This window comes from Symphalangus syndactylus, chromosome 1 (assembly GCF_028878055.3).
Source record: "Symphalangus syndactylus isolate Jambi chromosome 1, NHGRI_mSymSyn1-v2.1_pri, whole genome shotgun sequence".
NCBI lineage: Eukaryota > Metazoa > Chordata > Mammalia > Primates > Hylobatidae > Symphalangus > Symphalangus syndactylus.
The window spans coordinates 127,048,864-127,071,775 of NC_072423.2; positions in this window are offsets into that span (position 1 = coordinate 127,048,864).

Sequence of the window (22,912 nt, forward strand, 5' to 3'; positions counted from 1 at the left end):
AAGTGAGTAATGAAGAGTTTATTTATAATCCCAAAAAGAGTTCTTTAAATTTAATAAGAAATAATAAGAGATATTTTTCAGAATCTCTTTAGAAAGATTTTGACTCACCTGGTTCCTTAACAGTAAATCCCATGCAATCTTTGAGTGAGCACATGGGATTCTGAAAGAAATCAAGTTGGCTTAAGTTGTTTCCCCGGGTTCTCTGCTCATCCTGGCTCAAGCCAACCCCCTAGTGACTCTACTTCCTCCCCCCCAAAAAAGTCAAAATCCTACAGCTTTTCTACCAGATCGGCCAGCAGATGCAGTAAGATCCTGGGAGGTAAAGGCTTGAAGAGTTTTCTCTTTGTGGACAAACTCTCTGGTGGCTCTGCAGGGGCCCTCAGGGACATTTAAGCAATACTGTAAATGAGGTGCAATTGTGGAACTGAGATGCTGAAAAACAGACAATTTCACCATCAAGTGCTGAAGAATTATGGTTCCCTGGGAAAGCAGCAAGCCTTATCCTCTAGAGAAGGGCAGAAGAGGATCGTCTGGATTCTGAGGCTCTTGTGAAGTCCGGTGGGAAGCATGGTAATTGCTCTATTACCCACACTGCCCCAGGGAACTTTTACCATTCCTTTCCCAGCACCTCTGCTCAGGACACTGAAATTTCCACGTCATATCACCACAGCTAGGCCAAGCATCCATGACGTTTCATGAGAACCAGGGAGTGAGGAAAGGACCTAGCACCATATGGAGTCTGCTTAGGCCCAGGCACAGTGTTGGGTGCTTGACTTCACACTTCTATTCCCGGGTGGTACCTACCCAGCCCAAGAGCCTGACCATAGTGAAGATTGGCTGAGCATCTGTTATAATTCTGGGTTTTGGACTTGCAGAGTTAATTTCTTCTTTTTATAGTGGTTGCTTTTAACATGCTTGCACAGCAGGAATGAGCTGACCAAACCTAGAGCAAATATGAGATTATTTTTATCTCCCCTTTTTCCTTGGAGGTAAGATGTGGTCTAAAAACACTCACTAATTCACTTGCTATCCTGGTAATGGGAGAAAAAAAAATCTTGCCAGGGCCAAGGCAGACAAAGACAAACACTCTAACAGAAAAAGAAGGCCAGGCATGGTGGCTCACCCTTATAATCCCAGCACTTTGGGAGGCCGAGGCAGGCAGATCACTTGAGCTCAGAAGTTCAAGACCAGCCTGGTCAACCAGGTGAAACCTTGTCTCTACTGAAAATACAAAACTTAGCCAGGCATGGTGCATGCTCCTGTAATCTCAGCTACTTGGGAGGCTGAGGCAGGGGAATCACTTGAACCCAGGAGGCTGAGGTTGCAGTGAGCCAAGATGACACCACTGCACTTCAGCCTGGGTGACAAAGTGAGACTCCATCTCAAAAAAAAAGAAAAAAAGGGTTTGGGAGTCTGAAAACACCACCTGTAGGTGGGCATGAGTGGAGAGGAAAAGAGACTATAGTGTGCCCGAGGATATTCTATCTGAATGAACATACACCCATTCCTAATTACATGTTTAATCTGTTGATCAAATATTAATTATTTTAGATTGAAAATGAATCAGGGTGTACACCACTGTGGGAGCTGTTCCTGCTGCATTCCAGACCTTTGGGGACAGCAGCTGCCTCCTACCCCTCACCTCCAAGTGTTCTTGATGGCAGGACAACAGCTTCTGTCACCCAGTGACAAGGCCTTGTGTTAGCAGGAGAGGTGCTCCAGTGAAAGAAAAAATGATGGACAAAGATTAGTCCAGCCCAGCCCAGCCTGGGAGTCAGACTGCAGGCCCTGGTCATGGCATCACCCATTTTGCACCTATCTCTCAAGTCCCCTATTTCACTAAATCACTCATTTTTCCCCAAGATGGGAGAAAGTATGCATCTCCATAGTCCTGCTTTGTTTGGTTCCTACTTTCTTTTAGTTTACTCTATCCAGACTTCTCTCAAGCTTCCCTGTTCATAATCATCCAACCTCACACAACAATATAGCACATCCAGATATGATTGTGCAATAAAAGAGGCAGTACAATGGGAATCTCCTCATTCTAACTCTACAGGGAAACAACATGGAGAAGGCATGAGGGTGCATGGAACTCAGAGTTTGGAGTCATAAACCTGCATTAGATTCTCTCATTTTCTGAGAGGCTTTATTTATGGCTTCGATGAACCTCTGAAAAAAAAATGTCTGAAAAATCTCCCATACCAACTTCTCTAAGCCTTGTTTTCCTTTTATAAACTGTGAATAATAATGCCCATGAGTAGGTGACATCCCATGGGCATCTGAAAGGCTGAGCTAAATTATAAAACCAATACATAATGGATGAGGTCACTTGTGCAAATGGCATCTGAGACAAAATGTTTTTCGTGCCATCTGCAACATGAGCAATGAACTGGCTTTATTTGTGTCCATGGCATTAACCAGGACAGCAACAACATCAACAACAACAAAAAAAGTGTCCATCAGAAGGGGGAGAGAGCTCTACTTTGACCGCATAATAGAGAGACTCAGAGGCAACAGTTGACAGTGTATATCCCAAGAAAGGGAGGCCCCAGCCCTTAGAGTTCACTGGCCCAGTGTGCTGCCCAACTATTTGCCTAATGTCATTAAACACTGGGACTTTGGTCCATTCTCACTGGGCCATCTTATGACAATTTGATTACCATGTGGCTTCCTCACAGGGAGAAGGGGTGCTGGTCAAATGACAGGTCTGTCCAGTCTTCTTGACAATATCACTTCAGAGGTCACTGAAGGCACAAATAAGACCCCATGAGAAAGCACTTCATAAACTGCCCAGTGTTGTAAATTCTCAAGTGCTGAGTTTCACCGTGACATTATAATGACATTTATTTATCAGCCATGACAATTGTGTCCACCTAACCTATTCCCACAGGAGCCCAACAACCTCAGTGAATCCTGAAAGTGGAGACATACAAAAGAAAGTTGTTGAGTTAAGGGCTGGATGCAAAAAGAACCCTCCTCTCTTTGTCCCTACTCCTTGCTTGCCCACTCTTTCTTAATCCATACTGCCACAGACACAGAATAATTTCTTTATCTCCAGTTCAGCTAGTTCTTTCTTTGCTGCCTTTAATCCTTACTATGGTCTGAATGCCCATGTCCCCCACAAAATTCATAAGTTGATGGTTTTAGATGTGAGGCCTTGGGGAGGTGATTAGGTCCTTAGCAAAGCCTTCATGATTGGGATTGCTGTCCTTACAAAAGAGGTCTGAAAGATATCCCTTGCCCCTTCCATCGTGTAAGAACACAGTCAGAAGGCACGGTCTGTGGGTCTGAAAGCAGGTCCTCACCAGACACCAAATCTGCCTTGATCTTGGACTTCCCAGCCTCCAGAACTGTGAGAAACCAATATCTGTTGTTTATAAGATACACAGTTTGTGGTATTTTGTTATAGCAGCATAAACAGACTAAGACAATCTTATTTGTCTTTAAGAAAGTCAGATTTAAAAGCATGCCATCTGCTAGCTACTAATTCCACCATCCTAATACTATTCTAATATTCCTCTCAAGTTTGTAGCAGTCTGCTTTACAACTCCATAATCTCTCATCCTGGGTGTTGGCATTCTAATTTCTTGGATATCCTTTTGAAGTTCTCAGTAGTAATGAAGCCTGCTTTTTACTACAGTCATGTCCTGCATAATGACATTTCAGTGAACAACAGACTGCATATACAACAGTGGTCCACAAGATTTATAATTGAGCTGAAAAATTCCTATTCCCTAGTGATTCATAGGCATTGCGACATTGTAGCACAACACATTGCTGACCTGTTTGTGGTGATGCTGGTGTCAACGAACTTAATTGTGTTGCCAGTTGTATAAAAGTATAACACATGCAATTATGTACAGTACATAATACTTGATAATGATAATAAATGACTGTGTTACTGGTTTATGTGTTTACTATACTATGCTTTTTATTTAGAGTATACTCCTTATCCTTTTTTTTTTAAGTTAACTGTAAAACAACCTCTGTGAAACAAAGTAGGTCATTCAGGAGTTATTCCAGAAGCAGTATTGTTATCATAGGAGATGACAGATCCTTGTATGTTATTGCCACTGAAGACCTTCCATTGGAACAAGATTAGGAAGTGGGAGACAGTGATATTGATGACCTGACCCTGTGGAGGCCTAAGCTAATGTGTGTTTGTGTCTTAGTTTTTAGCAAAAAAAGTTTAAAACATAAAAAATAAAAAAGTTTTTAAATAGAAAAAAGTTTATAGAGCAAGAATATACAGAAAATTTTTGTATAGCTGTACAATGTGTTTATATTGTAAACTGTTATTACAAAACAGTTTAAAAGTTTAAAAAAGTAAAAAGCTTATAAAGTAAACAAGTTAGAGTAAGCTAAGGTTAATTTATTATTGAAGAAAAAAATTTTAATAAATTTAGTGTTGCCTAAGTGTAGAGTGTTTATAAGGTCTAAGTAGTGTACAGTAATGCTTTAGGGTCACCTTCATTCACAACTCACTCCCTGACTCACCCAGAGCAACTTCCAGTCCTACAAGTTTCATTCATGGCAAGTGACCCATACAGATGTACTGTTTTTTCTTTTATACCATATTTTTACTGTACCTTTTCTGTGTTTAGACATTCTTTTTTTTTTTTTTGAGACTGAGTCTCACTCTGTCACCCAGGTTGGAGTGCAGTGGCACGATCTCGGCTCACTGCAACCTCCGCCTCCCTGGTTCAAGGGATTCTCCTGACTCAGCCTCCCGAGTAGCTGGGACTACAGGCGTGTGCCACCATGCCTAGCTAATTTTTTGTACTTTTATTAGAGACAGGCTTTCACCATGTTAGCCAGGGTGGTCTCGATGTCCCGACCTCGTGACCCACCTGCCTGTGCCTCCCAAAGTTCTGAGATTACAGGTGTGAGCCACTGCGCCCGGCCTGTGTTTGGATATTCTTAGACACACAAATACTTACCATTGTTTTATAATTACCTAGAGTATTTAGTACAATAATATGCTGTATAGTCTTGTAGCCTAGGAGCAACTGGCTATACCATATAGCCTAGGTGTGTAGTAGGCTACACCATCTAGCTTTGTGTTAAGTACACCTTATGATGTTTGTACAATGACAAATTTGCCTGATGTTGCATTTCTTGGAACTTATCTCCATCATTAAGTGACAGGCGACTGTCCATGAGAAAAAATTACAAAACCACATCTCCTCTCTTGAGTCCTGCACCTAAAATTCAGAGTTCTCCTCACTGATTAAATATAATTCAGACCTATTTAACCACATGGTAATTTATGTATTATTTAGACTGGGTCAAGGCCTAGGACCAGAGTTTGGGCAAAAGTAGTTGCAGTGGGACCCAAGTCTGCATTCATTCATTCATTAATTTATTTTGCAGTTACTCGATACCTACTAGGTTCTTGTGTCACAGAGTCAGTGCTGAGCTCTGAGGATGGAGAAATAAGGACGTTGTCTCCTGCCCTAACCAGGGCTCAAATCCTGCCTCTGCCACTTGCTAATTATTTAACCCTTTTGAGATGAAATTGAAATGAAAACATTATCCATCGACTAGAATTTTTGTAAGGACTGAATGAAACACTGTAAGGGAAAGGTCTTAACAGAGTGTCTATTACATAGTACATACTCAGTAATTGTTAACCATATATATTGTTTGTGGTTGGCAGCTTCTGACACGACTCTAAATTATCTCCAACTCTTGGTATTCAAGCCCTTATATAGCCTCTCCCCTTTACAATGTGCTGGCCATTCCATTGGTTGCTTCTAACCACTAGAAGCAGCAAAGGTAATGAGATGTCACTTCCCTGATTAGGTTACAAAAGACAGATTTCTAACTTGCTGATTCTCTCTCTCTCTCTCTCTCTCCTCTCACTCGCTCTCACTGTCTCTCTCTCTCTCTCTCTCCACCCACTCCCCTTCATGCATGCTTTGATGAGAGGGCCACTTGGCAAGAAATTGAAGGTGACTTCTGGCCAACAGCCAACAAGGAGATGAGGCCCTCAGCTTCACAGTCCAGGAGGAACCAAATTCTACCAACAGCCATGTGAGTGAGCTTGGAAACAGTTCCTGCTCCAAGTGAACCTTGAGATGACTGCAGCCTCCGCTGACACCTTGACTGCAGTCTTGTAAGAGAAGGAACCCTGAAGCAGAGGACCCAGCTAAGCTGTGCTCAGATTCCTGACCCACAGAATTCAAGAAATAATACCTAAAGCTTGGGATAACTTGTTATGCAGCAAGAGATAATTAATACGCTGTTGTTACTAAAATTTTTAGTGTTTTTGAGGGACAAGGAGCAAAGAATGTGTGGGAGGAGTAACAAGAAGGGATATAGACAATGAGGTACATTGGCAGCCAGATCATCAAGAGCTGAGAATGCCATGTTAAACATTTAAAGCTTCTCTTAGGGAAAATGGGAAGTCATCAAATATTCTTTAAGCAGAGTAGAGAATCAATTTCTTCTTAAACAGCAAGACAAATATGGAGACTTAAAGAAAACATCTTTCAAGAAAAGGAGCCAAAATGACTTCTTGAACCAGTATGTCATCTAGGATATAAAATTGGAAAACTTCCAAAAAATTGAGATCTCTTATTTTTCACCCCTTTGGCTATTAGGTAAATCAGTTTGGGATTCATATCACCAAGTTTAATGGTGAAGAAAATAAACGAAAGTGAAGTTACTGAAATAAACAATTTCATTAAGTTCAAAATCAGTGAGTTCAAAATCAATTAAATTTGTAGTACCCTTATTGAGGACACAAAGTAGCAAATTAATAGCAGTGAAAATGAGTTTTTAGGAATACAAAAGGAGTGAGAACTTTGTAAATAACTTTTGACATTGTAATTTCCTAAATCAATAAAGAGACATCTGTTTTTTTATTTGCACATCTTTTTTTAAATCCTAAATCAAGACTTTACATATCCTTCCCTTGAACAAGTTCTACAAATTAGTTTGAAAGTGACCCAGTTTTCGCACATGAGCCATAATATCCATGTGTCCAGGTCTTATTATTACAATAGAAGTGGACTGGGATATGGTCTTTTATACAATCTATAAAGTAAATAAAAGGAAAGAATATCTCTGAGTATTTACAAAAAGGTTCAAAAGTGAAGGCAGTAGGGAATGAGGAATTTGGCATGGAAGAATGACTACTCACTTGGAATCCACATGACAAATCCTAGTCTTTACTGTTGGAAGAGACTGTAACAGTTGTGCGCATTGTTTCTTTGGCCAGTATTTATTGGGCACCTGCTATGTGGCAGGCACTGTGCTACACCCTAGATATCCTCCTACCTGATACTGACAATGGAGATATATAGAACTCCTTGAAGGCAGGAGTAGGCTTAGTATAGGAAGAAACTTTCCATGAGAAGTCACCAAAGTGCTGGTCTGAGCCTACTCATTAACTTGCTAAATTGTTATGTAGTTCACCTCTCCAGAGTTCCGGGTTCTTCGTGAGAAGAATGAAGCAGTTGTACTCCATTATCTTAACAATTGCCTCCCCTCTAAAAGATTCAGAATCAACAGCCCTCTGAATGCCCAGATTTAGATCATTCTCAAACTTGCAAGAGAATCCTACAGCAGAGAGCTCATGACTGAAAAGAGGCTCTATCTTACCCTCTTGACAGTCTCCTTCAGGAAACAAGAGTCTGCAGCATCTCCAGGACATGCTGAAGGTGTTCTATCACCAATGTTTGGCATTGTCCAAGTGATATCATGGGATCCTCACTTAGTACAGCTGCTGATGGAAAAAGTATTTAGAAGCAGAGGACCTAGAGCTAGAAAAGCAGCCACTTCCTCTTTATTCTACAGATGGCTCAAGTGTGGTCCAGAGAGGGTCTTCAACTTGCGCCAGGTCACAAGGGGCTTCTATCTCCAGTTTGTGCCATCCTATCAGGATAGAGCTGCTCTTGAGCTAAAGCATCTCTCTAAATATTGCCATATCTGGTAACTACAGTTCTAATTCCTTCAAACCATGTCACTATCCCAGAACCACGGAATGCCTGGGATCCCCAACCCACCTCTGCCTCTCCAATTTCACACACACAAAAAAAGTCAAGTCCAAGAGACTCAAGTGATGACACGCTTAGCAAGAGATCCAAAACTAGAACTCAGTTCAGCTTTCAGCCCAAGCCTCATTCTGCTCTCCAAACCCTATTCTACTTGCTTATTACATAGTCATCTCCTGAGCATCCACTGTATGCCCAGTATTATGCCTAGTGCTATTATAACAATAACTCAAACCTAGACACTGAGCTGAAGACTCTCCTACTGATGAGATTCCAAGATGGCTGAATAGGAACAGCTCCAGTCTACAGCTCCCTGTGTGAGTGACGCAGAAGACGGGTGATTTCTGCATTTCCAACTGAGACACAAGGTTCATCTCAATGGGGCTTGTCAGAAAGTGGGTGCAGCCCACACAGCATGAGCCAAGGCAGGGCGGGGCATCACCTTACCAGGGAAGCACAAGGGGTCGAAGAATTCCCTTTCCTAACCAAGGGAAGCCGTGACAGAAGATATCTGGAAAATGGAGACACTCCCACCCTAATACTGCACTTTCCCAATGGTCTTAGCAAATGGCACACCAGGAGATTATATCCTGTGCCTGGCTTGGAGAGTCCCACGCCCACGGAGCCTTGCTCACTGCTAGCACAGCAGTCTGAGATCGAACTGCAAGGCGGCAGCAAGGCTGGGGGAGGGGCGTCCACCATTGCTGAGTCTTGAGTAGGTAAACAAAGTAGCCAGTAAGCTCAAACTGGGTGGAGTCCAGTGCAGCTCAAGGAGGCCTGCCTGCCTGCCTCTGTAGATCCACCTCTGGGGGCAGGGCATAGCTGAACAAAAGGCAGCAGAAACTTCTGCAGACTTAAACGTCCCTGTCTGACAGCTTTGAAGAGAGTAGTGGTTCTCCTAGCACGGAGTTTGAGATCTGAGAATGGACAGACTGCCTCCTCAAGTGGGTCCCTGACCCCTGAGTAGCCTAACTGGGAGGCACCGCCCAGCAGGGGCTGACTGACATCTCATACGGCTGGGTGTCCCTCTGAGATGGAGCCTCCAGAGGAAGGATCAGACAGCAACATTTGCCATTCTACAATATTTGCTGTTCTGCAGCCTCCGCTGGAGATACCCAGGCAAACAGGGTCTGGAGTGGACCTCCAGCAAACTCCAACAGACCTGCAGCTAAGGGTCCTGACTGTTACAAGGAAAACTAACAAACAGAAAGGACATCCACACCAAAACCCCATCTGGACGTCACCATCATCAAAGACCATCAAAAACCACAAAGATGGGGAGAAAACAGAGCAGAAAAGCTGAAAATTCTAAAAATCAGAGCACCTCTTCTCCTCCAAAGGAACGCAGCTGCTCGCCAGCAACAGAACAAAGCTGGACGGATAATGACTTTGACGAATTCAGAGAAGAAGACTTCAAATGATCGGTAATAAGAAACTTCTCCGAGTTAAAGGAGGATGTCTGAACCCATCACAAAGAAGCTAAAAACCTTGAAAAAAGATTAGACAAATGGCTAACTAAACAGTGTAGAGAAGAACTTAAATGACTTGATGGAGCTGAAAACCATGGCACAAGAACTACATGATGCATGCATAAGCTTCAGTAGCCAATTCGATCAAGTGGAAGAAAGGATATCAGTGATTGAAGATCAAATGAATGAAATGAAGTGAGAAGAGAAGTTTAAAGAAAAAAGAGTAAAAAGAAACGAACAAAGCCTCCAAGAAATATGCGACTATGTGAAAAGACCAAATCTTCATCTGATTGGCGTACCTGATAGTGACAGGGAGAATGGAATCAAGTTGGAAAACACTCTTCAGGATATTGTCCAGGAGAACTTCCCCAACCTAGCAAGGCAGGCCAACATTCAAATTCAGGAAATACAGAGAATGCCACAAAGATAATCCTAGAGAAGAGCAACTCCAAGACACATGATTGTCAGATTCACCACAGTTGAAAAGAAGGAAAAAATGTTAAGGGCAGGCAGAGAGAAAGGTCGGATTACCCACAAAGGGAAGCCCATCAGACTAACAGCAGATCTCCTGGCAGAAACTCTACAAGCCAGAAGAGAGTGGGGGCCAATATTCAACATTCTTAAAGAAAAGAATTTTCAACCCAGAATTTCATATCCAGCCAAACTAAGCTTCATAAGTGAAGGAGAAATAAAATCCTTTACAGACAAGCAAATGCTGAGAGATTTTGTCACTACCAGGCCTGCCTTAAAAGAGCTCCTTCAGGAAGCACTAAACATGGAAAGGAACAACCGGTACCAGCCACTGCAAAAACATGCCAAATTGTAAAGACCATCGATGCTAGGAAGAAACTGCATCAACTAACAAGCAAAATAACCAACTAACATTATAAAGATAGGATCAAATTCACACATAACAATACTAACCTTAAATGTAAATGGGCTAAATGCTCCAATTAAAAGACACAGACTGGCAAATTGAATAAAGAGTCAAGACCCATCAGTGTTCTGTATTCAGGAGACCCTTCTCACATGCAGAGACACACATAGGCTCAAAATAAAGGGATGGAAGAAGATCCACCAAGCAAATGGGAAAACAAAAAAAAGCAGGGGTTGCAATCCTAGTCTCTGATAAAACAGACTTTAAACCAACAAAGATCAAATGAGACAAAGAAGGCCATTACATAATGGTAAAGTGATCAATTCAACAGGAAGAGCTAACTATCCTAAATATATATGCATCCAATACAGGAGCACCCGGATTCATAAAGCAAGTCCTTAGAGATGTACACAGAAACTTAGACTCCCACACAATAATAATGGGAGACTTTAACACCCCACTGTCAACATTAGACAGATCAATGAGACAGAAACTTAAAAAGGATATCCAGGAATTGAGCTCAGCTCTGCACCAAGCAGACCTAATAGACATCTACAGAATGCTCCACCCGAAATCAACAGAATATACATTCTCTTCAGCACTACATCGCACTTGTTCCAAAATTGACCACATAGTTGGAAGTAAAGCACTCCTCAGCAAATGTAAAAGAACTGAAATTATAACAAACTGTCTCTCAGACCACAGTGCAATCAAACTAGAACTCAGGATTAAGAAACTCACTCAAAACCATTCAACTACATGGAAACAGAACAACCTGCTCCTCAATGACTACTGGGTACATAACGAAATGAAGGCAGAAATAAAGATGTTCTTTGAAACCAACGAGAACAAAGACACAACATACCAGAATCCCTGGGACACATTTAAAGCAGTGTGTAGAGGGAAATTTATAGCATTAAATGCCCACAAGAGAAAGCAGGAAAGATCTAAAATTGACACCCTAACATCACAATTAAAAGAACTAGAGAGGCAAGAGCAAACACATTCAAAAGCTAGCAGAAGGCAAGAAATAACTAAGATCAGAGCAGAAATGAAGGAAATAGAGACACAATAAAACCCTTCAAAAAATCAGTGAATCCAGGAGCTGGTTTTTTGAAAAGATCAACAAAATTGATAGACCGCTAGCAAGACTAATAAAGAAGAACAGACAGAAGAATCAAATAGACGCTATAAAAAATGACAAAGGGGATATGACCACCAATCCCACAGAAATACAAACTATCATCAGAGAATACTATAAACACCTCTACGCAAATAAACTAGAAAATCTAGAAGAAATGGATAAATTCCCCGACACATACACTCTCCCAAGACTATACCAGAAAGAAGTTGAATCCCTGAATAGACCAATAACAGGCTCTGAAATTGAGGCAATAATTAATAGCTTACCAACCAAAAAAAGTCCAGGACCAGATGGATTCACAGCCAAATTCTACCAGAGGTACAAAGAGGAGCTGGTACCATTCCTTTTGAAACTATTCCAATCAATAGAAAAAGAGGAAATCCTCTCTAACTCATTTTATGAGGCTGGCATCATCCTGATACCAAAGCCTGGCAGAGACACAACAAAAAAAAAGAGAATTTTAGACCAATATCCCTGATGTACATCAATGCAAAAATCCTCAATAAAATACTAGCAAACCAAATCCAGCAGCACATCAAAAAGCTTATCTACCATGATCTAGTGGGCTTCATCCCTAGGATGCAAGGCTGGTTCAACATACTCAAATCAATAAGCATAATCCATCATATAAACAGAACCAAAGACAAAAACCACATGATTACTCAATAGATGCAGAAAAGGCCTTCGACAAAATTCAACAGCCCTTCATGCTAAAATCTCTCAATAAATTAGGTATTGATGGGACATGTCTCAAAATAATAAGAGCTATTTATGACGAACCCACAGCCAATATCATACTGAATGGGCAAAAACTGGAAGCATTCCCTTTGAAAACTGGCACAAGACAGGGATGCCCTCTCTCACCACTCCTATTCAACACATTGTTGGAAGTTCTGGACAGGGCAATCAGGCAAGAGAAAGAAATAAAAGGTATTCAATTAGGAAAAGGGGAAGTCAAATTGTCCCTGTTTGCAGATGACGTGATTATATATTTAGAAAACTCCATCATCTCAGCCCAAAATCTCCTTAAGCTGATAAGCAACTTCAACAAAGTCTCAGGATACTAAATCAATGTGCAAAAATCACAAGCATTCCTATACACCAATAACAGACAAACAGAGAGCCAAATCATGAGTGAACTCCCATTCACAATTGCTTCAAAGAGAATAAAATACCTAGGAATCCAACTTACAAGGGATGTGAAGGACCTCTTCAAGGAGAACTACCAACCACTGCTCAACGAAATAAAAGAGGACACAAACAAGTGGAAGAACATTCCATGCTCATGGATAGGAAAAATCAATATCATGAAAATGGCCATACTGCCCAAGGTAATGTATAGATTTAATGCCATCTCCATCAAGCTACCAATGACTTTCTTCACAGAATTGGAAAAAACTACTTTAAAGTTCATATGGAACCAAAAAAGAGCCCACATTGCCAAGACAATCCTAAGCCAAAAGAACAAAGCTGGAGGCATCACGCTACCTGACTTCAAACTATACCACAAGGCTACAGTAACAAAAACAGCATGGTACTGGTACCAATACAGAGATATAGACCAATGGGACACAACAGAGCCCTCAGAAATAACACCACACATCTACAACCATCTGATCTTTGACAAACCCAACAAAAACAAGCAATGGGGAAAGGATTCCCTATTTAATAAATGGTGCTGAGAAAACTGGCTGGCCATATGTAGAAAGCTGAAACTGGATCCCTTCCTTACACCTATACAAAAATTAATTCAACATGGATTAAAGATTTAAATGTTAGACCTAAAACCATAAAAACGCTGGAAGAAAACCTAGGCAATACCATTCAGGACATAGGCATGGGCAAGGACTTCATGACTAAAACACCAAAAGCAATGGCAACAAAAGCCAAAATTGACAAATGGGATCTCATTAAACTAAAGAGCTTCTGCACAGCAAAAGAAACTACCATCACAGTGAACAGGCAACCTACACAATGGGAGAAAATTTTTACAATGTACCCATCTGACAAACGGCTAATATCCAGAATCTACAAAGAACTTAAACAAATTTACAAGAAAAAAATCAAACAACCCCGTCAAAAAGTGGGCAAAGGATATGAACAGACACTTCTCAAAAGAAGACATTTATGCAGCCAACAGACACATGAAAAAATGCTCATCATCACTGGCCATCAGAGAAATGCAAATCAAAACCACAATGACATACCATCTTACACCAGTTAGAATGGCGATCATTAAAAAGTCAGGAATCAACAGGTACTGGAGAGGATGTGGAGAAATAGGAACACTTTTACACTGTTGGTGGGACTGTAAACTAGTTCAACCATTGTGGAAGACAGTGTGGTGATTCCTCAAGGATCTAGAACTACAAATATCATTTGACCCAGCCATCCCATTACTGGGTATACACCCAAAGGATTATAAATCATGCTGCTATAAAGACACATGCACGCATATGTTTATTGTGGTACTATTCACAATAGCAAAGACTTGGAACCAACCCAAATGTCCATCAATGATAGACTGGATTAAGAAAATGTGGCACATATACACCATGGAATACTATGCAGCCATAAAAAAGGATGGGTTCATGTCCTTTGTAGGGACATGGATAAAGCTGGAAACCATCATTCTCAGCAAACTATCACAAGGACAGAAAACCAAACACCACATGTTCTCACTCATAGGTGGGAACTGAACAGTGAGAACACTTCGACACAGGGTGGGCAACATCACACACCGGGGCCTGTCGTAGGATGGGGGGAGGGGGGAGGGATACCATTAGGCGATATACCCAATGTAAATGACGAGTTAATGGGTGCAGCACACCAACATGGCACATGTATACATATATAACAAACCTTCACGTTGTGCACGTGTACCCTAGAACTTAAAGTATAATAATTAAAAAAAAAAAAAAAAGACTCTCCTACTTACAACTAAGCTGGCCAGGCAGAACCCAGCCTGAGCAAGACCAACTCTAAAAAAGTCCCAGTAGAAAACCTCAACAGAGAAAGGGACGACAACAACCAAAAAAAGCATAACCTATCTGTTCCTTTAATATCCCAGATAATTCTTTCCAAAAGTTGAGGATCCCTTACTCCAGTTTTCACCATCCTCCTTTTGGGTATTTTTCACAGCAGCAGGTCAAATCTAATCTTTGCAGATTCCTTCAAGGAAAGTAGTGGGAAAGGAGAGTGATAATAGCGTATGAGCTACAATTAATTAAACTGACTCTTTCGGTGTATAACACACTTTAATAAATCAGAGCACACGAGGGGAGGTAAAAAATAAGCACGTGGTCTAAATACACTTCACTTCAGGGAAGCAAAGGGACAGTCGCAGAAGGTTCACCTTCAAAAGGGCCTGGTTCTCTAGCTGGACAAGGGGAGCACTGGCCTTTATGATTTGCCTGACTGACAGCAGTCACTCGTGCACCTTCTCCACTCCAATCTTCTTTGTCCTTTCGAAAGCTTTCTGGCATTTGAGAGCCATCATTCAGTCTCACTGGGTCAGCACTAGCTGTAGCCTGTGTGAGAAGGGAACTTTCTTGCAAAAGGGAACAAGAACTTGGTTGCTGAAAAATCATTTGTCCACTGCATGGTGAGAGTTCCTTATCACCCACCTATTTCCACCTCAGAAATTACTGAAGTGGGACAGAATATACTCAGTGACTTCAAAGGATCCTTTTGAAAACATGGATATGGTAATTTTTAAATGTCTGCAAATACTTTGATACTACTCCCTTGAGAAGGTAAAGGCTAATTCTCCTCTGATTGAAAGCAGGCTACACTTGGGGTTTCCCTTCTAATGAACAGAACAAGGCAGAAGTGATGCTATGTGACTTCTACAGGTAGGTCATAAAAAGAATAGCTTGTACCTGACTCTCCTCTCTTGGCTTCTTGCTCTGGGAAAAGCCAACTGCCATGTCATAGGACAATCAGCAGGTTGTGCAGAAGCTCAAATGGGGAGGATGTGACCACTCACCAACAGCCAGCACCAGCCTGTCAGCCATGTGAGTGAGCCACCTTGGAAGCAGGCCCTCCTGACCCATTCAAATCTTCTCATGACTTCCACCCCAGATGACATCTTGACAGCTATGCTATGAGTACCTTGATCCAGAACTACCCAACTTGGACACTCTTCAATTCCTGACCCATAAAATATCATAGACGATAATAAATATTTATTGTTGTTCTGAGCCACAAAACTTTAGGATAACTTGTTACACAGCAATAGATAATTAATACAATAGATGAGCCTGATTCACTATTACCTTAGGATGATCTCACACCTAAGAAAAAGGTTGAGTATAGAATACGAGAATAGAAAGGAAGAACGACAAAAACAGGGAAGGAAGGAAAGAAGAGATGGTAAAAGCGAAGAAAGCATTCCTCTCTTCCCACTCTGTCCTTCATTTATCTTTTTCTTCTCTGAATTTCTGCCCCTCCCTTACCAATGTGCTCTTTCTTGTTCCCATCTCAGCACTTGGACAACTGTCTTCTTAAGGCAAGAATAAGAGCTCATATTTCTTCTAAGTTGCTTGTAATATCTGGTACTGTGTCCCACACGAAGTGAACAAAGACCAGTGCATAAAACTGGCAGGCCAATTGTGACTCAGTATCAGAAGGAACATTCTACTAGAATTTGGCAAGAAAGTTTATGGTGGGCATGAAGTTTCAGATGCAGGCTGAGCCACAAACAATGTTTTGTGTGCTGAGGTTGCAAAATGGTTTCTTGGAGATGGTAGTAGATTATTACGGCTCCTTTGATGGCCTCAGTGAACCAACCTCCCAGTATTCATGTCTTTGTTTAGTCCCCTACCACATTGTCTCTGAACTTAGCCATGTGACTATCTTTTCCAGTGAGACATTAGCAGACATGATGCTAATGGAGGCTTGATATGTACTTGCACATTAAGGCTTGTTCACTTGGAACACTCCTCCTTGGAACCCAGCTACCATGCTTGGAGGAAGCCCAAGCAGCCATATGGAAAAGCCCACATGGATGAACACAAAGGCCCTCAGCCAACAACCCAGCTGAGCTCTCAGTCAGCAGGAAGCACCATTTCTCAGCCATATGAGTCAGGGCATTTTGCACCTACTAGCCATCTCAAGAGTCTAGCTGACACCACATGAAGCAAGAGACCTGTGTAGTCAGCCCACAGAGTCATGAGAGAAAATAAATTGCGGTAAAATTGTGGTTGTTGTTACCCACTAAGTTTTGGGGTAGTGGGTCACACAGCAACAGATAACCAAAGCAAAGTTCAATTCCAAATCTGGGGTAGGGCTATTTCTCAGGCCACACAACTTTCTCAGCTGCGGTTCAAAAGGAGCTCAGAACCAGTATGTCTATTTACAGAATCTGAGTCCTTTCCACCAATGCCTCTGAAATCATAAGTCAGTAGACATAAAAGAACTCTGCAAACTCCAAAGTGTCTTACAGAAGTTCTCGCTGGTATAGATGGTGATATAGTTTGGATATTTGTCCCTGCCCAAATCTCATGTTGAATTGTAATCCACAATACTGGAGGTGGGGCCTAGTGGGAGGTGTTTGGGTCTTGGGGGCAGATCCTTCATGGCTTGGTGCTGTTCTTGTGATAGTGAATTGTCGCAAGATCTGGTTGTTTAAAAGTGTTTAGCATCTCTCCACTCCCCCTCGCTCCTGCTTTCACCATGTGACGTGCCTGTCCCTGCTTCACCTTCCGCCATGAATAAAAGCTTCCTGACACCTTCCCAGATGCCCAGCAGATGCTGGCGCCATGCTTGTATGGCCTGCAGATCTTACACTTTTCTTTATAAATTACCCACTCCCAGATATTTCTTTATAGCAGTGAGAGAACAGCCTAACACAGACGTCAAGGGCTGTTTTTGTTTTCCCTCTATTTCCACCTTTAATATTAACTTATTGCCTTGTGTTTCCTCCTGTTTCTCCACTTTCTTATAAGATCTCTCATCTTCCTAGTGCACCTTCAAACATCACTGGAACCAAAAGGCATGGCTGACCCCTGATATAGCCTGTCTTCCTATCTAGACATGAATCCTGGATTCAAGGCATAACTATACGGCCTTGGAAAAGTTACGCTGTAGGCCATCTGCAGTGTGGAAATCAGAGTGTGTCTCACTGTGCTCCTGAGAGGACTCAGCAAGAAAAAGGACACAAAACCTTTATTTACCCAGAATAGAGCCTAGAATTGCTGGGAAGAAAGTCTCTCCCTTTTTCCCCTGCTCCCCTTTTAGCTGCTCATCTGTAGGGTACTCTCTTGTATTCTAGTGCCTGGACCAATGACAAGACCTCAGTTAACTCATATGTTCCTCCCTGGAACCAGGGAACTCTAGATGAAGTGATACATGGAGTTCTTTGGGGAATTGAGATATTTGAACTATCCTGAACCCTCCGGTTTTCCAGAGAAAATAATTTCATCCATTTTCCATGACCCAGAACACAAGTAAACAGAACTCTTCTTTCACTCAAAAGATAGAGGACATTTTGTGAAATAAAAAAAAATAATGGGAAAGGAAGAAAGAGAGAGATGCAACTAATAAGAAATCTATTCGCAACAAACTATATTATGAATATATATGTATATTTATATCTCAGCAGGCCCTGTGGAGTTACAGATGAGCTAATTAAAATGCTTATGCTTTTAGAAATGATGTTTATTGAAATCACTTTATAACCATTCAAACTGAGGTTTGTTTTCAGCTATAATGCAATGCTACCCGAAATATTCTGACCTAAATTATTTATGTGCCTAAAAATAGATTGCCTTCCCCCATTACTGACTTTATAGATGTATCTCAGGATGTGGAAATTTTGGTGAGCTTTTATAACTTCTACAGGCTTTTCCTGCATCTTCTATGCCTATTAAGATGGGGACTGAACATACTGGTACAGTAAGAAGTCTATGAAGGGTCAAGGGGTGGAAATAACTCCCTGGGAAAGGCTGAGTCTGTTAGATGCTCCTAAATACAGGACTGTCAGTGACACATTTGGGACCTAGATAAATAGTGGTTCTGACTGGGATCAGGTCATGACTCTACTTCTTCTAGATCTGTTAGGCTTCTAGATCTGTTGAGGGAGAGGATGTGACTACAGAAAAAAAAAATAGCACTAGGTGGTTTTTGGGAGGAGATGGGGATGTTCTGAATCCTGTTGTGGTGGTGATTACATGACTCTACATGTGCTAAAATTTTTAGAATTGTACACCAAAAAGTCAATTTTAGCGGATCACAAGGGCAGGAGATCGAGACCATACTGGCTAACATGGTGAAACCTGTCTTTACTAAAAATACAAAAAATTAGCTGGGCATGGCAGCCTGTGCCTGTAGTCCCAGCTACTTGGGAGGCTGAGGCAGGAGAATCGCTAGAACCCAGGAGGCAGAGATTGCAGTGAGCCGAGATCATGCTACTGCACTCCAGCCTGGGCGACAGAGTGAGACTCTGTCTCAATAAAAAATAAATAAATAAATAAATAATAAACAAATAAATAAATAAAAATTTTTTTAAAACTTAAGGATCAAAAAATAAATAACAGTAGGTTCAGTAAATAATAATTCTACCTCCAAATTTTATCTTGAATCAGTCCACTTTTCTCCATGTCCATTACAGGCAGCCTCTCTCTCCTGGATTTTTGCAGTTACCTCCTAAATAGCATTCCTACTTGCATGTTTGCCCCGATCATCCATGTCACATCCAGGCTTCCAACTTTCAAAGACTTCCCAGTATGCTCTGGGTTAAACCCAACACGCTTCACTGCCTGCAGGGCTCTACATGACCTGGACTCTGTTTCCCTCTGCGATCTCATCTACCCACAACCCCTCTGAGCTCACTGCCTTCCTTCAAATCACCAAACTCATTCTGGTCACAAGGCTCTCACACATGCTGTTTCCTTCACCTGGGATGTTCTTCCTGCTTCCTCCTCCTCCCTCTCCTTACTTGAGTAACTCATCTTCATCCTTTGTGTCTCAGCTTCAATGTCACATTTCCCCAGGCCAGTCACCTAAATTAACTTCACCCATATTATTTTCTCATCATGTCCTATTCTTTGCCTTTATAGCACTTACTTCAGCTTGCAATCAGACTAAGTGTTTGATGGCTGGCTCTCCCTCTCTGTGCTGTAATCTTTACACCAAGCAAGGCTGTGTGTCAGTCGTGTCCTGGAGCAAGCTCACAAGGGTGGCGGGCGCCTGTAGTCCCAGCTACTCCGGAGGCTCAGGCAGGAGAATGGTGTGAACCCGGGAGGCGGAGCTTGCAGTGAGCCGAGATCACGCCACTGCACTCCAGCCTGGGCTGGAGACTCTATTTCAAAAAATAAGGAGAGAAAGAGAGCTCATTGGATGCATTTCTTCCTAATTCTGCATTCAGTGAGGTCAGTGGCTTGAAATCAGCCATGGTAGGAGTACTTAACGCCACAGACATTAGCCAATGCTACAAATGAGGGCTTTTCTTTTATGGAAAGCTGGTTTACCAGCACACCACTGTTTACTCTCAGCTGTTTTCCCAGTGCTTCACATGGAGCCTGGAATATTGACAATTATCTGTAAATATCTGGTCACTTGACAGTTCTTGTTATTGATGTTGGTTTCTTATAGCAATACTCTGATACAAGAGGGGAGGGTTCCAATCCTTTACAGATGATGAAGTTAAAGCTCACAGAAGTTGCCCAGCTTGCCCCAAGCCATGCAGCCAGTTAGAGAGAGATAAGTTCTCTATCTTAGGTGCTCTGATTCCCTGCCCAGTGGTCTTTGAATTGCACCCCACCAAAATAGATGCATGCATGAGTTGGAAATGTGTAAAGTAAATAGTCCTGGGGATTCCTGAAGCAAGTTGTGAGGAAGAAGCAGAGTTCTCAAACCCAGCTCACAGAGATGGAGATTAGCTAATTATCTTGATTCTCCATTCCTCCATAGAAAGGACTCTCCAAGCTATGCCTAAAAGCCAGAGTACAATACAAGAAATAGAAACTACTCCAAGTATTTCAAACTAAAAGGTATTTAATATATTATGTTTTAGGTGCTTTCAAAACATTTAAAGGTCACCAGTGTATGTATGTAAACACACACATACATATACATATACAGTCATCCCTCAGGATCCATGGGGGATTTGTTCCAGAACTTCCTTTGGATACCAAAATCCACAGATGCTCAAGTCTCCCCTATAAAATGGCTTAGTATTTGCATATAACCTACACACTTATAATACCTAATACAATGTAAATGTTATGTAAATAGTTGCTAAACTCTATAGCCTAGGGAATAATAACAAGAAAAATATCTGTACATGTTCAGTACAGATGTGATTTTTTTTCCAATATTTTTGAACTGAGGCTGGTTGAATACATGGATGCAGAACTCACAGATATAGAGGGCAAACTGTATACATATAAAAGTGTGTGTACACACACACACATACACAAGGAAGAAAATATAGTAGAGACAGAGATAGATGATAGATAGATAGATAGATGATAGATAAACAGGCAGATAGATAGATTCATAACTCATACATGTTTTTTCTTCCTTTCACTGGTACATGTATTTTTAATGCATTGGCCAAACTCTGGGTCCAAAGAAAGGACACCCTAGGTTACAGACATACTCTACCCTGCCCCCGTCACATAGCAGCAATGCTGTTTCTCCTAGATAAATTGGGTCAATCTTTCTGCCCAATCACTGGAAGTTGGAAGGAAAGGTAAAGCCAACCCACCCTCTCCAGCCTAGCTATGCAGGGGTGAAGATAGAGGTCGAGGCCTAGAAATACATCCCGATTCAAAACACCTCCCCTATTACCCTCACAATGTCTACAGTTCCACCATTAGGAAACAGCTTCTTTTTTTAAAGTCTGTCTTTGTTCATAAACTTTCTATACAGAAACAGCTTCTAAAAAGGAGCTGTCTTGTTACCACAGGAATCCTTTACCTGAAAATTAAAACTGAAAAATGGGAAAGTCAAAAACTCAGAAATGACTTCACATTATTAAACAAGACGAGAGAGGTGCAGCTGGGTGCCCCTTGAGGCAGATGCCCATGAGTGGAATAATAGATGTCAAGAGTATGTGAGGGAAGGAGAGAAATCCTTCCTTTTATTTCCCTGGAGAGAGCAGCTCAGAAGCCTGGAATTAAAGGTGACAAGCCCAGGTGTCAGATGGCAGATTAGCTTTGTTCTAGGGATCCGGCAGGACTAAGGGATTTACACAGAGTGACAGTCTGCGGGCAGTGGCTGGTACCAAATGCCCGCTAGAGTTTTTGCTATCTTAAAAGCAGACTCCAGGGAGAAACCTGCAGCTGGAAGCCCAAACACCAATAATGACCACAATCATAGATTATAGTGGGCTGGGTCCTCAGTGAGTGAGCTGCTCTTGTTTGGAAAGCTTAGAATTCATCCAGAGTTTGATCAGAAACTCCAATTCCACTGGTCTAAGACACTTCTCAGACTGGTCTTGATAACCTGGGAAGTGTGTTTCCTGTTTAAGACTTTGTTTGGCAGGTGCAATTTCCTGACATCTGTTAGCATGGGAAAGGTGACAGTCCTGGTCAAGCGGGCCATACATAGAAACAGAACATCTGCACCAACAGCTTAACTGTCCCCCTCGGTCTCTGGTCCAACCATTCTACCGATGGAAAACAGAGACTGTTCTGCCTGTCATGAGAAGAGAAACCTCACAGCTCCTATGAAGCCTTCCTATTTGGCAAACCCAGTTGGCCCAGGTTCTGCTCAACTCTCTGCCCTAAGTCAACTCTGTGACTTTAGATTCATGATCTCACCTCTGGGATTAAAATGTATAAAGTGAAAAGCAGAGGATACTTGATTCCTGATAAGGGCCCAGCTACCTTTACATTTCCATAATTCTGTTTGACTAAAGTGTTTCCACTTCTACTCCTTAGGCCCCTCCCCCAAAGCATATTCAACTATTCTCTCTTTTAGAAATGCAAATCTGACCCTTTAAGTAACACAACGTAGGAGGAGACTTATACTCAAATCTGGTTTGCTTCTTACTTTGGCAAAGTCAATATGAGAAACAATCCATGGCAGCAAATTAGGCCACTACTTAATGGCCTGGAATTCCAATTAAAGGAAGGAGCCATAACAGGCTTTATGAGGCTGCCTGACAGTGGGGAGGAGTGTCTGACCTAATCTTGGATCCCAGAAAGGCCACCTTAAGAGGAAAAGCAATTGCCCATCAGATTTGCCGTGGGTGAAAGGAAGCCATAAACTACAGGGAGACTGGGCTCGTTAAAATGGTAATGCTCCTGTCTCCACCATGAAAGCACTCCCTGGACACCTCCGGAAATGAAATTTGGAACAATCAGAACGAAGCATTTCCTCCCCTCACCCAATTTAATTATTTTCATTTTATGTATCGATGTGCAATGAGGCCCACTAAATCCGGACTCATCACTCCTGAGCATTTGCCACA